At 45.5% G+C, this 14,399-nt stretch overlaps 1 protein-coding gene across 1 annotated transcript in view; it reads left to right on the top strand.

The window, feature by feature from the left end:
- wnt9a (wingless-type MMTV integration site family, member 9A) overlaps positions 1–14,399 on the top strand; it is a 76,059-nt gene that overhangs the window by 23,386 nt on the left and 38,274 nt on the right. The gene's annotated exons all lie outside the window — the stretch shown is intronic.

Below are 14,399 nucleotides of genomic sequence, written 5' to 3'. Positions count from 1 at the left end.
ATCCACCTGTCAAACTCTAATCAGCAGTAATCTCTAACCTGCCATACTAACCGCACCCCACAGGTAAACATTAGCTTTAGCATGATCATTATGAAGGGGCTCATTAGGATTTTTTTGGCTGCCACACATGTGGGGGCGGCAAGATGCACAACTGGCTGCCATTGCTGCTTGGCTGGATCTACCACTATTGCTTTCCTGCTGGGTCAGGCCAGCCAGACTCTAGATTGGACTCCAGCTCTGCAGCCTGAAATTCATCCAGCTCTCTGGATTCTTCTACCCCTGAAGTATAGGAGGAGGTGTTTTTCTGCCCTTGAACGAGGAGGTGTTCTTTCTCTAGAGGAGGAAGTTCTTCATGGGCCCCCTCTACCCCTGGAGGAGGTGTTCTGACAACAAAATACAATCTGACAGGGTCAGGGTTGGAGGCCACAGGTTCATTTTGCTGACACTGAGCAGATATTGAGCATGTTTATAGAATGGAAAGATTTGATTGGTATCTCTTCAATATTTGTAACAATGACTGTGATGTGTGAAATGTCAGTGAAGCATCTTGAAACACTCTGAACAATCATTGTGGACTAATGTTAAATCCATCTTGCAGACCCATCTGTTGAGATTTGGCTAAGATTGCCATGTTTTTGTCCAGAGAATTGAAGAAGTGCATTTCAAGCCAAGATAGAAACACGAATGGACTCCTCGAAGGTTTTCGTTTGGCTTGTGCGAGTAACTCATACTTTTCCTCACATCTGTCTTTGTTTTGGGTACTGTGGTAGACAGCTGGGGGGTGTCTGAGAAAAGGCTTTGTTTGGGGTCAACAGCTGGGGGGAATGATTGGCATGCATAAGTAATTGGGTACCCAGACTTGCCAGCCTGGAGACCACACAACCAGCAAGCCCAAACGTGTTGAAAGCAAGTTCGCTTAAGGGGTGGTCACACTACAGTTTTCGTTCCATTGACTTCCATTCATACACGTGCAAATGTGAGAGACAGAAATTGCAAGCTGAAACGAAGAAGTTGTAGATTGTGCTGCATTCCAAAGTTCAAATTTGGTGAACCTTGACCTAGGAACCTTGACCACGTGAAACCTTGTGATCAATAGAAGATTGATACAACACACTGCAAATATTTTTTAGCTGACATAAAAGAATACAAACTTTAAATTTACAGGATTGCAGAGTTGCAGAAGAGTGGAGTAGACTGTATACTCAAATAGGTTTTGTTAAAAAGACACCGCAGAATGTGACGTCATTTTGTTACCATTGCAGGAAATTTGTTTTCTCAAAGTCTAGTGTGACAGCAGCTTTAGTCTAGGTTCAGGGGCTGTTTACACGACACTGTTTTCGACTAAAAATAAAAACTTTTTGGCTGTTTGTTTACATGACAACAGCGTTTTGGGTGCCTGAAAACGCAAACTTATGAAAACGGGTTTCAAAGTGCAAGTTTTTGAAAACAGTCTCTGTGTAAACAACACGTGGATCCGTGTGAATGGGGATCGTTTTAACAATGGCGTCATCTGTAAGCAGAAAACTCAAAAGGAAAAAAGTCTCCGTTTTAAGCATATCGTTGTCATGTAAATGTACCCTTAGTTCCCTTCGCAACTTCAGCATTTGTGTGAGGACTTGTTTTTAAGGTGGGACTAAAGAAAGTGATTGTGTGGTTGGTTGTTGTTTGTTTGTGGGTGATTACAATATACAGTACAGGTTTAAAACTACAAGTTCTCACTATAAGAGAAAATGAGTAACACTATTTAAATTACACTTCAAGTGCAAAATTTGTTGCATATGCTAAGAAGGGAAAGTCATCTGATACATTTGTAGAGAGAACACTGCTCATCACTATAGAGAAAAGCACCCTTTACGTCTTTTTACTGATGTGACCAATAACCCATTGCTTTTGATGATTTGGTTTTAAGGGTCTATTTTTATGATCTAAAGTTACTTTCTCAAAGTATCTTTATAATTTTGCTAGCTAAAATGTATCCATGCGTATGTTTATTTAAAAAAAAAAAATGCATATTGATCATTATGCACATTCAGTCTTAACAAATTCAGAAATTATATATTTATAGTCCTATGCTACATTTAAAACAGGCAGATAAAATTACAGACAACATAAAAAAAATAATGTAATACTTTTTTGTCAAAGTAAAAGTATTAATATCAAACATCTATTCAGTCATTTCTATGTGGCTCAGTCCAAAGATTTTGGACAAAATTCAGAAAAATGTGTAGGAAAAAACTGTTTTACATTTGCTTCAATATGGCGGACAGGCAAATTGATGAAAAATGACAAATGAGATATCGTTGGAATTGGCATAAACCAAAGAACATGAAGACTATAAGAAATACATTTTTGAAAAATGTTTTAAAAAGTTATGTGTTTTTCAAAAAAAAAAAAAAAAAGTATTTCTCTAGAACACTAGGTGATGCTGTGTCCAAGCTTCTCAGGTTCCTTCAGGACATGCTGTCGATGATCCCTACCAAATTTTGTGAAGATGTGTCAAATTGTTTATAAGTTATTGAATTCAAAATGGCTGACATGTGTTTCATCCAGTCCTAGCAAAATCATCTCGGGTTACGAATGTAACCCTCGTTCCCTGAGAAGGTACCGAAATGCTGCGTCGGGATCGACACATTGGGGAACGCTCTTAGCGTATAGCGTCTGAAGCATGAATGAAACTAGTCCAATTTTGATTGGTGTTGCGTCGTGACGTCAGCCGTGACGTGGCATGTGACGGTGAGAGGAAGCTATATAAGGAAAACCGGAACAAACAATGTCAGCTTCTGATTGGTCGAAGCAAGCCGAGGGACGCAGCGTTTCGTTCCCTTCTCAGGGAATGAGGGTTACAGTCGTAACCCGAGATGTTCCCTTTCAAGGGAACTCCCGCTGCGTCGGGATCGACACATTGGGGAACGAAATGTCCACTGCGCCATACTGAGAGGTACGCCCTGGTGTGAGGGCAAACTGGCACACTCAGGACGAGAGAACCCGTGAACCCGGAGTAGAGGGTAGATCCAGACTGTAGTGTTTTATAAACGTGTGCGGGGAGGCCCATCCGGCGGCATCGCAGACCTCCTGAAGGGAAACACCTGCCAACAGAGCTTTAGAGGAAGCCACTCCTCTAGTAGAGTGGGCTCTTAGTGCCAGAGGTGAAGGCAAGTGACGCACCTCGTAAGCTAAAGAGATTGTATCCACTATCCATCTGCTTATAGTTTGTTTTGAAACAGGCAAACCCCTTTTTGGAGACCCAAAGCACACAAGTAGCTGGTCCGACTTCCTCCAGCCTGAGGTTCTACGCAGATAAATTTCCAGGGCTCGTACTGGACATAGTAAATTTAGCTTCGCTTGCTCATCTGACACATGTGGTGGAGGATGGAAAGCCTGAAGAATAATAGACCGCGACACATTTGATGGAACTTTAGGCACATAGCCAGGTCTAGGATGGAGAATAGCCTTTACATTACCAGGAGCGAATTCTAGGCAAGAAGGAGCAACAGATAACGCTTGCAGGTCCCCAACTCTTTTTAGGGACGTGATGGCTAGCAGAAATGCTACCTTGAAAGACATAAATTTCTCCGAAACTGCATCCAAAGGCTCGAAGGGTGCCAGGGATAACCCCTCAAGAACCTCAGCCAGATCCCACGTGGGGACTCTGGACTGGATGACAGGCCTCATCCTCCTAACTCCACGAAGGAAACGTATAATGAGTGGGTGTCTCCCCAAAGAATCCACCCCTAAAGGTGTGTGGAAGGCAACAATGGCCGCCACATAAACCTTAAGCGTAGACGGGGAGAGCCCATCAGAGAATCAACACTGGAGGAACTCCAGCACTGAAGCCACTGGGCAGTTAACTGGGTCCACCTGACGTTCTCTGCACCATAGCTTAAAGACATTCCACTTTAAGGCATAAAGGTTCCTCGTGGAGGGGGCTCTAGAGTTTAGGATGGTCTCAACAACCTCAGTTGAGAGACCGGCATTTAAGAATTGGTCCCCCTCAGGGGCCAAACCCACAGTTTCCATAGTTTGGGCCGAGGGTGAAATATCGTGCCCTTGGCCTGAAAAAAGAAGGTCCCTCCTGATCGGTATTTGCCACGGAGGGCCTGCTAAGAGAACCATCATGTCCGAAAACCATACTCGGGCTGGCCAGTACGGGGCAACTAGGAGCAAATTGATCCCATACCTCCTGACCCACTCTAGAACCCCTGGGAGCAGAGCGATCGGGGGAAACGCGTATAGACGCAGCCTCGGCCACGTCTGTACCATGGCATCCAACCCCAGTGGGGCTGGATGCGTGAGGGAGTACCAAACCGTCTCTGGGTGAAGCTCCCCGGGCCTCAGCCCCTGCCTTGACAGGATGTCTGCTCCCACATTGTTGACCCCAGGGATAAACATGGCCCTGAGGGATAGAAATTTCCCTAGGGACCACAGGAGAACCTGATGCACCAATTTGCATAGGGGGCGTGATCTCAGCCCCCCCTGACGATTTATGTAAGCCACCACTGACATCCTGTCTGTCCTTACTAACACAAGATGACCCCTGAGGTCTGATATAAAATGTCTGAGGGCCAGGAGAACTGCCATCATCTCCAGACAATTGATGTGCCACAGGAGATGAAGACCTCTCCAAACACCCCTGGTGTAGCGGCCTTCCATAACCGCACCCCAGCCTGTGAGGGAAGCATCCGTGGTTATCACCTTTCTCTGACACGGTGCTCCCAACACAGGGCTTAGGGACAGGAACCCTGGTTTCTTCCACATTATCAAAGAACGAAGGCATCTGCGCGTTACTTTGATGGTGCGAAAGGGGTTGCCCCTAGGGGAAAACCCCCTGGTCCTGAGCCACCACTGCAGAGCCCTCATGTGATGCAGGCCAAAAGGAATCACGTTGGACACTGCCACCAGGAGGCCCAAAACCTTTTGGAAATGTTTGACAGTGATGGCCTGGCCCAGCCTGAGACTCCTTACTGTAGTCAAAATGGATAGAACACGCGCAGGAGACAACTGTGCCCGCATCGTGACTGAATCCCACACTACCCCCAGAAACGTAGTTCTTTGTTGAGGAATTAACTTTTCTTGACATTGAGTCTTAACCCTAAGCACCTCAGATGATTCAGAACAATATCTCGATGTTGAACTGCCATTTGCACTGACTGAGCCAAAATGAGCCAGTCGTCGATGTAATTGAGGATGCGAATGCCTTGAAGTCTCAGAGGAGCAAGAGCAGCATCCATACATTTTGTGAACGTGCGAGGTGACAGTGCTAGGCCGAATGGAAGAACTCTGTATTGATAAGCCTGACCCCCGAAGGCGAACTTTAGGAACTTCCTGTGTTGTGGAAGGATGGGAATATGGAAGTATGCATCTTTCAGATCTATTGTGACAAACCAGTCCTCAGACCTGATTTGGTTCACAATCATAGGTATGGTTAACAGTTTGAACCTGTATCTCCTCAGAGACCGATTCAACACCCTGAGATCTATGATAGGTCTCAACCCTCCATCCCTCTTGGGAACTATGAAGTACCGGCTGTAGAACCCGGCTTCCCTGTCCTGGGGAGGAACCCGCTCTATGGCCTCCTTCACCAGTAAGGACTGAACTTCCTGTTCCAAAACCTGACCCTGCTCTGGACTGACCAAAGTGTGAACCACCCCGTTGAACAAAAGCCTCCAAAAAGCCTCAAAAGCCTCCTCAACCCGCGGCATCGTCCCATAGCCCCTCTCTCTAACCTCCATGATGGATGCATATATATTTATATTGGGACTTGATATACGGGAAGAAAAGGGCTTATTCCACGATCTAGACACCTCAGTATGCAGATCAGTGAAAAATGGTAAACTCCGGCGTGAAGGTTGTGATTGGGTTTGCAAGAAGCTCTCATCGAGTTTACTTTTTTGTGTCACTTCCTGCTTTTCTGGGGGCCATTCAATGTTTAATTTTTCCACTGCCCGAGTCACAACCTCCAGCAGCTCCTCAAAGGCAGGAGATTGTGCAGATGGAGTTACACAATCTCCTGCCACGATGTTCAAATTATCTGATTCCTCAGAACCAGACAACTCGAACATCGGGTCCTCATCACGGGGGGAAGAAGCCGCGGGGCGGGCTTCCCCCTCGCGAGCGGGACCGCGAGAACTGGCCGACGATTGCTGAGAAAGAGCCGAAGCCGTCTTAACATCGTCAACCAGATCTCGTTGCGATCCCCATGAATGCAGGCGACGTGCTGCCTCGACGGACGCAGGACCTGATCCACGGGGAGCGCGTGCCTCGCCTGTCTCATCAAACAGAGCGAGGCGAGAGTGGAGCATTCTCAGAGGCATCTGATCACAATTCGCGCAGACAGCGCCCTCAAGCGCTGCCCGTGCATGCTCCACTCCCAGACAAACAACACAAAGCACGTGAGTGTCCCCCTCGCCGAGATAGCGCGGGCAAGGGTACGCACACTTTGCCTGGTTCAACCAGACTCTAGTACATTTCATTTGCACATAGAGTCTGGAACCACCCATTGATAAACGTTTCCTTCCTTGTAGGCGGGTTCACTATTAAAGTTCAAATCTATTGGATCTGCCCAAAGTCACTCACGATCTGCCATAGCCAATCGCTAACGTGTGGTCGTGAGTGACGTATGTCACGCGCCGAAATGGCTGGAAACAACAAGTCCGAATGATCAGAGGATTATGTTTACAATAGGATTTCAGTCAACGAGCGCTGCAGGTTTTGTTAATCTAGGAACAATTATTAATTCGAAATGTATATTTGACACGAAGGACAGTGATATATTCATCCAACGGTGGAAGCTGTGTCTAATCATTACAAATACGCAGCTGTGGTCGTTTTCTGATCTGCCGCAAATGCTGTAGCTGCTACAGTGAATGATCAGTCTGTCTCTATCTGCAGATGTGTAATAAACAACAATTTTTCATATTACGTCTTACTGTTTCTTAATTACCTTAATTATGGTCTTCAAAGTATGTGTTTGTACATTTTTATGTGGCATTTAGTTTTTTTTTATTAAAACAAATCAACCATTGCCATCTAAAACTGAAAATCAAATATCTTCAAAGTATGGGTTTTCACATTTTTATTCATGACAATTATTCATAAAAAATCACAACCAATTTGTATGATTTACAACATGTAAAACTGACACACCAACCTCCTGCACGAGTGCACAAAGGGGCTCAAAATGTTCTATTCATCACAAGAATCAGTAAATTTACAGTTGGGAATATGAGCGACTGACATGACTCCTGAGCGGATCTTCAACAATAGTTTAGCAGCCAGGACTCGGGGCTTCCGAACACCGCGAACACCAGGCTAAACCGTCCGTCCAAAATGTCACGGTCATCGTGCACGCCGAGCTGCCCAGCACAAAGTCCAAACTTTCTGCCTCCTTCACTTGGTCCTCCGTTGTGCAACAAGAGGTGAGACGTTCACAATCCGGCTTTAAATTCTGTATATTCGGCAGTTTCTTTTCGAACAACGGACCGAATAGCTTTTCTCACGTCTTTCTCCGCTGCCATACGCCTTATTCACGGCAGCGCCATCTTTGATTTTTAATGAGAATGAAAGCGAGGCTGTGAGGGATAGACTTGCATCTCTTCAATAGGCTATACTGTTATTTAATGTGTTTTCGGATTGTTCTGCTCATGAAACACTGGAAAAATATCTTTCCACAAAATGTCAGTTGACAAAAAACTCCTGACAATGTAAGCTGTGGAAAATTGTATGTAATCTAGCCGCTTTATTCTTTTTTTTTTACTGCGGATGCCATTTGAAACACGGTAAGTCTATCCCTCACAGCCTCACTTTCATACCTGTCATGGCGCTGCTCTGAATAAGGTCTATTACTGAACTGAAACTGACGCGCTTACATCAACGTCATCGTCCTCAGCCACTCCCTCTATTCGCTGATTGGTCCTACAAAAAATTGATTTCTGGAAACCTAAGGATACACTGCAGTCCCAGACGCAGTACTGAAGGGAAATGAAATTGAGCGGAAGTGCGTAGGAGGGCGCAGCCAGGCTAACGCACACTGCCTGAATTGTCTCTCTTTTCTCTCCATCAATTACCTTTTATTACCGACAATACAACACAAAATATACACAGTTTTCACATATAACGCTTTGCTGAAGAGCAGAAGCTGACATTGTTTGTTCCGGGGTTCCTTATATAGCTTCCGCTCACCGTCACATGCCACGTCACGGCTGACGTCACGACGCAACACCAATCGAAATTGGACTAGTTTCATTCATGCTTCAGACGCTATACGCTAAGAGCGTTCCCCAATGTGTCGATCCCGACGCAGCGGGAGTTCCCTTGAAAGGGAACTGAATCCTCGGCATGACACAAGAAACCCATAGACACCAAGATGTGACGTCAGCCAAAAAATGATGGCTGTTATGATTTCATTAGACATGATTAATAGAATTTATCATAATAGTTAGCAAATTGTGCTAAATTACACTATTTACAACCTCTAGGCTTATATATGTCCTAATAATTATGTGAGATATTGACTATTTTTTCATGATAATCGCAGGAATCAACATAACAGCATCAAGATTTAATTGACTCATGATTAACACAATTTGAAGAAAAGTTACAGTCGGGAAATGCACTGTTAGTCAGCTAAAGTTTGTATAAGCACAGTACACATGCCATAAGAAATCCGAACCATACACAGGACTAATGTTACGTGATAAATACACATCACAACACCTGAGTTCAACTGGCAAACTAGCTCTTGTGCCAAGCTAGGCAATAAGAAAAAAAAAAATTATCAACAATGGATGAATGAACAGCACCGTAAAAAAATAACTACAAGCCAGCGCAGCAAATAAGCAAATAAAGAGATTTACTTACAAGTCCATCAACAAGATCGCCAGGTCAGCATCGCTGTTGCATCCAGTGCTGCATTTAGGCTCGCGCCAACGAGTGAAAGCCCGACCAAGTGGGACTCTTGTCCGGTTTCTAGCACGGTCCGATTCTCTTTTCCTTTTTCTGGACATTTCTAACTTTTCTTGGATGCGAGCAAGTGGCTTCATATGTTGTTGTTGATGTGTGTGATGTCATTGCCGTGAAGCATTTCGTGATTCTCGCAAGATTTTTCAGGGGCGCTGCTCTCAAACTTGCATTGCTGGTTTTTCCGGCGGCGTCCCCCCAAGCTTTACTAGCAGGATGATTCGCCCTACTCTGACTTTGTTTACCACCGAAACGACTTTGAAACTGTCATATTAAGGTACAAATCTTGCAAAGTGTGCCTTTAATTTTGTATCCAGAATGGGCATGGCTTGGTGTATATAAGCAAGGTTCAGAGGCTGCTTCCCTGGTTTTCATTGACTGAAGCGAAAGTCGCTCGTGGCGCGAGCAGGGCCGGTATACTCAATCCTCGTAATACTCGTTCCCTCTTCTAGAGAGAACCGAGGTTACATTAGGTAACCGATACGTTCTCTTACGAGAGGTTCTCTTGTATTGCAGAAGCAAGCTTACGCTAAGGGAACCCTTTGTCAACGCCTTGTGTGCCAAGCATCCACTACATGAGCCCAGGGGGAACCCGGGGAGCCCTGATAAGTGGGATAATAGGAGGCCAGCAGCAGTGCAGGCCAGCACATGTACATAAGCACTTAGAGGAAACAGCAGAGCGGTGGCGCCTGTCTGTGTAAGCAATAGAGACCCAATAGTGCAGCTCAACCAGAAGAGCTGTTTGTGGTGTTTCACACTTATACCACCAGAGGTTTTGCCTGCAGGGCAGGAACTTCCAGATTGTAAAATCTGACAAAGGTGGACAGGGAAGCCCTGCCCGCCGCCACACATGTCATGAATGGAGATCCCATGCACACGATGAGGCCATGCCTCTAGTGGAGTGAGCCCTGACACCCAATGGGCATTGCAGGCCTTTCAACGCATACGCAGCTGCAATAGCATCCACTATCCATCTGGACAGTGTCTGTTTCGAGGCGGCGAGACCTTCAGTGCGCCCACCAAATGAAACAAATAGCTGCTCCATGCGTCTGGATGCAGTGTAGAATCTCAATGCTCTGACTGGGCAGAGGAGATTGGCGTAGCATTCACTATCGGATGCTGGCAGAGCAGATAGGGAAATGACCTGCGCTCTAAAGGGAGTACCAATCACTTTAGGGACATAACCGTGTCTAGGTTTGAGAATGACTTTTGAGTCATTTGGCCCAAACTCAAGACCAATATCCACAAGTTTCCTACGCCCCATGAGGCCTTGCGTCAAAAGTGGGCGCGACTTCCGGTTGGAAGTAAACAAAGCGAGATTTGACATACTTGACACTCGTTCATTCAACAGTTGACAGTCATTCAAGTTATAGCGATCCAAACTAGCTAACGATGTGGGAACACAACCTCAACGAAATTAAAAAGGGTGAAATAACAGTACCTTTACTGTTTACTTTAGTAGTTGTTCGGGAGTATTATAATAACATTATTAATAATCAATACTCATCAAGGCATGGTGACAGACAGTTGTGTGAGCTGACAAACAATTAAAATAAAAAATACACACTTAGTCATTGTGCTTTGGAGTTTATTCAAAATTTTAAATGAATGTGCTACTTGAATACATTAACTGGCACATTTGGTATTCTGTCAACACAGGCTTTGATCCTGAGTTTAGGTGTAACATCAGTAGAGAACAGCCAAACACATGCTGATAGAGTTTATAGAACATTAAGAATTTAAACAAATGTACACAGGAAGATTCGTCGTCTTTTGGGAGGTTGATGGAAACTTCAGTCGTTGGCAGAATCACTCTGATTTAGTTTTCAGCTTATGTTCAAAACAATCCCGTTTAAGCCACTAAATTAGTTTAGTCCGCCTATACATACAACCGCGAACAGCACATGTCGTCCCTGAGCTCCGTAACGACATCTCTCATAAAGATTTGCGTCTTTAAATAGTAAAATAATTATCCGAAAAACAGCTAGCCTCTTCGCTAACTAACACACAAAATACCATTGGAATGCTACTTCCGCCGCGTCACCGGAAGTTTCACCCACTTTATTTTTTACAGGAGCGCCCCTCGGAAACTTGTGGATAGGTCTTGACTCAAGATCCCATATATGAACTGATGGGGGCCACCGAGGGTTTATCCTTCTAGCTCCTCTTAGGAAGCAAATGACCAACTCATTTTTTTCCTAATGACTGGCCGTGCAGTGGTTCCGAGAATGCCGCGACGGTCGCCATATATACTTTGAGCGTGGATGGGGATCTGCCCTTATCCAATAGCTCTTGTAGAAACACGAGCAGCCACGAAACCCCACATTTCCGTGGGTCCAGATTTTTGTTGGTGCACCATTTAGAAAACACAGACCATTTAGACACATAGAGCTTTCTTGTAGAAAGAGCTCTGGCGTGCACCATCGTGTTTATTACTCTTTCTGGCAGAGCAACAGGTAGTCGTTGATCACCATGCATGCAGCGACCAGCGTTCAGGGTGGGGATGTCAGATCGAGCTGCGAGCCTGAGAGAGGAGATCTGTTCTCACCGGAATGGGCCACGGGGCTGTTTGTGACAGCTGTTTGTGACAGCTGCGTAAGCTCCGGGAAGCAAGTCTGATTCTCCCAATGTGCGGCTACGAGGGGCACCAAATGGCGTGTTTCCCTGATTCTCTGTATTACCTGTGGTAACAGTGAGACAGGTGGAAAGGGGTAAAGTGGGCCGCTGGGCCAGTCCTGGACCAAACACTTGGACCGCCATTCAGGTGGCCTGGCACGTGCATCGCTCTCAGCGAGTGCAGGTGGCACTGAGACCAAACTAGTATGTGTTCTGCCAGATCGCAGAGGTTCCTGGATCTGACTCCGCCCTGACGGTTCAGGTAGGACCCCACAGACCTGTTGTCTGAGCGGACTAGGACATGGTGGTCCCGAATGACTAGGAGAAAGCATGTGAGCATCTCCATACAGTTTATGTGAAGGAGCTTTTCCTGGTCTGACCATAGACCAAAAACCAGTGATCGCCCTCGCAGATCACGCCCCAATCCGTGTTGGATGCGTCTGTCCAGATGACTTTTCGGCGTGAGATCACTCCCCATCATCACTTCCCGCTGATACCACTCTGCCACTTTCCAGGGCTGCAGAGCTGAGATACAGGTCTGAGTCACTCTGATTAGCTGGCACGCGGCACGCGCTGTGCTGACAAGCGAGCCGCCATTGCCACCGAGTCCAGTTCTATTCCTAAAAAGGAAATCACCTGACTGGGCTGTAATGAGCTTTTGGTCCAGCTTACAGAGAGACCCAAACTTTTCAGATGATTGAGGAGTGCTGTCCTGTGAGACAAAAGCTCCGTGTCTGATTGTGCCAAGATCAGCCAAACGTCATGCCCAATGAGAGGAATGAGAGGACCAGTCCAGATAGTTCAGTATTCGCAAACCCTGATTTCAGGTGGCGAGCGCCGCATCCATGCACTTCGTAAATGTACGGGGTGCTAAGGACAGGCCGAATGGAAGGACGGTGTATTGATAAATCTGCCCATCGAAGGCGAATCTCAAGAAAGGCCTGTGACGGGGAATTATCTGAATCTGAAAATAGGCATCTTTTAGATCGAGAGATATAAACCAGTCCCCCTGGCCCACTTGCGCGAGGAGTTTCCTGATTGTCAGCATTTTGAACAGTCTTTTCACAAGCACTTCGTTCAAAAATCTCAGATCTAAGATGGGTCTGAGGCCACCGTCTTTCATTGGTACAATGAAAGTAACGGCTGTAAAACTCTGACTCGCTCAAAGGCGGCGGCACTTTCTCTATAGCCCTTTTGCACAGCAGGTTCGCTATTTCTGCGCGAAAAGCTTCCCATGCTTTTATATGTGCAGCTAGGGGTTGAATGGCCTCCGCGCTCTGATTGCCACACTGTGTGGGCTTTACAGACTGATTTGGAGGTGTGTGCGCAGCACGCGCACTCATGGTGTTTGAACACGGCACCTCACAGACAACAGTTACAAACTGCTTTGTGAGTGATGACCAGATTGAGCACTTGATAGCGGGCACGTTGTTTACATAATCGTGTGATGCCCCAATCTTTTCATATGGGGAGCGTGTTATTATAGCCTGGTGACGAACTGGCAACGCTTTGTATGAAGCATTTATCTGTAAGCATGCGCGCTCTGAAGGGGGCACGAGGCTTACATTCACATAAGTGTTTACTGGCCGTGTAAAAGAGCCGGCAGAGAGAGGGCACACGCGCACAGGCTCGAGGGCGCATCTCCTAATTTGGATTACACATGGATTATGCATTTGAGCCCATGAGGGACAAGCAAGTAGTATGCTACCACCGCTGCTCACGAAGGATTAAACAGATCTGAGCTTTAGAAAAACAGCAACAGATCTGAGCTTTAGAAGAGCAACAACAGCAATGACCACAAGCAAACTTTCTCTTCAATGCTCCTCCAGCTTTATATTCCAGATTGCCAGGACCCTCTGCACCAACTTTAAAACATTCACTTCCAAGGAACCTTCATCTGTGTGTTCCAGACCTTCGCTGTGCTCCAGGAGTTCAGCATTCAGTACATTGTGTTTAAGACTCTAGACATTACCCACGTCGTAAATATCACTTTCCCAAACCTCTTCCCTGAAACCTTGGCATTAGTTTGTGTTGTCAGTGTATTATTTTTTAATTTGCATAAGATGTCAAATAATCATTGAGTTTATTTGTTAAATTTAGTTAGTTTACCTACAGTAATCTATATAAACAACCATTTATCTTAAGATAATGTAACTTTTCCAAAGTGACATCCAATTCAGTCACCAATCAAATTATCTCTTTTTCCATAAGTATTCATTTAGTAGCTGTGTTTGTTACTTTTTTCAATATTTTTGTTAATAAAATTCCTTTATTATACTGGTGTCTTCTTTGATGATAAACTAATAGGAGGCTCTACAGATGCCGACGCGACAACAAGTAGATGCTGTCGCATTTATTCATGCTCTCGTCAGTCGGCAGGCAACATGTTTCAGGATATTGCTTACAATTTTCGAGATCCGACGATGTCCCGCCTATTTCCTACTGCATGCCGAGGTTCCCGTGCTCAGTTTCGCATCTCCCCGTAGACACAGAGGTCTTCGGAAAGTTTTGATCAGCTAAGGCTCTCACGAGAAGTTCTGGCTGTCTTAGGCTAAAGCACTCAGGAACCACGCTGTCTGCACAGGTGCCATTATCACGCAAATCATCGATCCACCGACATGAATCAACAACTCTGCAAATCAGGAGACGATCTAGCTCCCACTGGTTTCAAGTTCAAACTCCACTTCCAAGGCTTTCAATTTGTTCGGTAGGCACCGCACCTCCATCAACCACTGTTAATGTGTCCCCTCTACCTGATTAAACTTCATTTAGGTAAGTATTTCTCCATGGCTTCCTACACGGCTGAGTTGAAATCATGGTTAAAATTG

The sequence above is a fragment of the Pimephales promelas genome, chromosome 5 (genome assembly GCF_988280905.1).
Source record: "Pimephales promelas chromosome 5, fPimPro1.hap1.1, whole genome shotgun sequence".
NCBI classification, from domain to species: domain Eukaryota; kingdom Metazoa; phylum Chordata; class Actinopteri; order Cypriniformes; family Leuciscidae; genus Pimephales; species Pimephales promelas.
Note: the sequence above shows the minus strand (reverse complement) of the source record. Positions and strands in the feature narration are given on the sequence as shown.